This window comes from Prionailurus bengalensis, chromosome B2 (genome assembly GCF_016509475.1).
Source record: "Prionailurus bengalensis isolate Pbe53 chromosome B2, Fcat_Pben_1.1_paternal_pri, whole genome shotgun sequence".
NCBI classification, from domain to species: Eukaryota; Metazoa; Chordata; class Mammalia; order Carnivora; family Felidae; genus Prionailurus; species Prionailurus bengalensis.
This window is the reverse complement of record NC_057349.1, coordinates 114,544,926-114,547,097: the sequence shown is the minus strand read 5'-3', so window position 1 is coordinate 114,547,097 and position 2,172 is coordinate 114,544,926. Positions and strand designations below refer to the sequence as shown.

Genomic DNA, 2,172 nt, shown 5'->3' with positions numbered 1-2,172 from the left:
ATGGATATAATATTTATAAACATTAAAAAAATATTTATAGGTCAAATAACTTAATAAATGTAGCAAGTTAAACCAACTAACAACCTAAATATTTTTGTTGGAGTGGCAATTTGAGTGTGCTTCTCTGATGGTCTGTTTCCAAAGATAACTGCCTACTTTAAGTTCCTTTAGGGCAGGGATTTTGTTTTATTCATCATTTGGTACTCTGTGGTAAGGAAAGTGCTTTAAATATAGTAGGTGATCAATGACTTTTATTGCACGAATAGAAGAGAGTAAACAATTATAAACTAAAAGGAAATTAGTTTCAAATGTAAATTCTAGGGGAACACTTCCATTGATAGAAATGAGAATCCTGCTTCTTACCCAGGACCCTATCATGCAGTCTTGAAGAAATGAAAACTGTGAATTCTAATATGTAATTATTGAAATAAACATTTCATCTTTTTTGTGACACCAAGTTAATAAGTAAGTACAAAAATCTGGTCTTGGCCAATTTTGGTGTGGCCAGGAAGATAGCTTGACTCTTAACAGGGATTAGTTGGGATAGGCACACTATTTCCCATTGTCTCTCAAACCTTAGTCCTTTCCTCTGAGCTCGGAACAGCCTTTTTGGCGATAATGCCTTTGTTTTTGAGTAGGAGGACTTGTTAGACCACAAACTTCCAGACTCAATTTTTGTATATCCTGATGAAAATTCTCAAATTTCTCTACTGAATGTAAACATATGTGCAATTGTGTTTAAATTGAAACTTACTGAGTTTTGGCAAAATTTCCCTCAAGTGAATAGGGTGGTGCATTTGTATTGATCGAGTTGTTTGGGACATTAAAGTGATAAGACACAATAATCTAAATTTGGGATATACTAGTATGTCTGCCTCAGGCCACGACCTGTCCTGTCACTTTTGCTCCTTCTGGATTTCTCTGGAATTTACTGCCCTTTTTGCCTATTTGTCTGACATTTGACTTAAATCCCTTCATTTTGTTGTTTCTTTTGTATTTACATATTATGACCTTTCACCCTCTCCATTTGCATCTTTCTCAAACTATATTCCAGGGTGGCTACCCCAATCTAGATATAATGCTGATAACATTAAAAAAATGAATTAAACTCTTTTGTCTGGGCTGCTGACATGCCATCCAGACTGGGGAAGACCCAGAAACTTTGGGGCCACGTGAACCATGGCCACAGCCAAATTGGCAAGCACTGGAATCACCCGAGAGGCTGAGGTAATCCTGGTGGCATGCATCACCACAGGATCAACGTTGGCAAGTATCACCCAGGTTACTTTGGAGAAGTTGGCATGAGGCATTACGACTTAAGGAAGAACCAGAACTTCCTCCCAACTGACATTCTTGATGAACTGTGAACCTTGGTCAGTGAGCAGACAAGGGTAAATTCTGTCAAAAACAAGAATGGCGCTGCTCCTATCATTGATGTGGTGCGATCAGGCTACTATAAAGTTTTGGGAAAGGGAAAGCAATCAAAATGGCCTGTCATCATGAGGCCAAATTCGTGAGTAGAAGAGCCAAGGAGAAGATTAAGGATGCCTGTGTGTTGGCTTGAAGCCACATGGAGGGAGTTTCATTAAATTCTATCAAGTGCTTTTCAAAAAAGTAAATGGATTAAAAAAGTTCCAAGGGACCTCATAAAAAGCACCATGTAGATATGGTTCATAATTCCCAGAATTTTTAACAAAAGGCTTACAATCCTGATCTAGACAAATGTAAGTATGACAACTGAAAAACAATAGGTTGATATAATACAATTATAAATTATTACTATTTTAACCTAGCAAATGAACATCTTGAGTACATAAATAAAAATGAACTGCAAATTGGAGTAGAAATCAAGGATAACTGAGGTTATCCTTTGAAACTCAGAGTCAAAGGGGAAAATTCATAGGATTTCTTTTTTTTTTTAACTATCTCAGTAGTTTTTTTCTTTACTATTAATTTTATTTTTTAAATTAACATCCAAATTAGTTAGCATATAGTGCAACAATGATTTCAAGAGTAGATTCCTTATTGCCCCTTACCCATTTACCCATCCCCCCTCCCACAACCCCTCCAGTAACCCTCTGTTTGTTCTCCATATTTAAGAGTCTCTTATGTTTTGTCCCCCTCCCTGTTTTTATATTATTTTTGCTTCCCTTACCTTGTGTTCATCTGTTC

At 36.6% G+C, this 2,172-nt stretch overlaps 1 pseudogene; it reads left to right on the top strand.

Moving 5' to 3' along the window:
* Window positions 1-1,130: 1,130 nt before the first annotated feature.
* On the top strand, window positions 1,131-1,883 carry LOC122489020 (annotated as a pseudogene).
* Window positions 1,884-2,172: the final 289 nt, after the last annotated feature.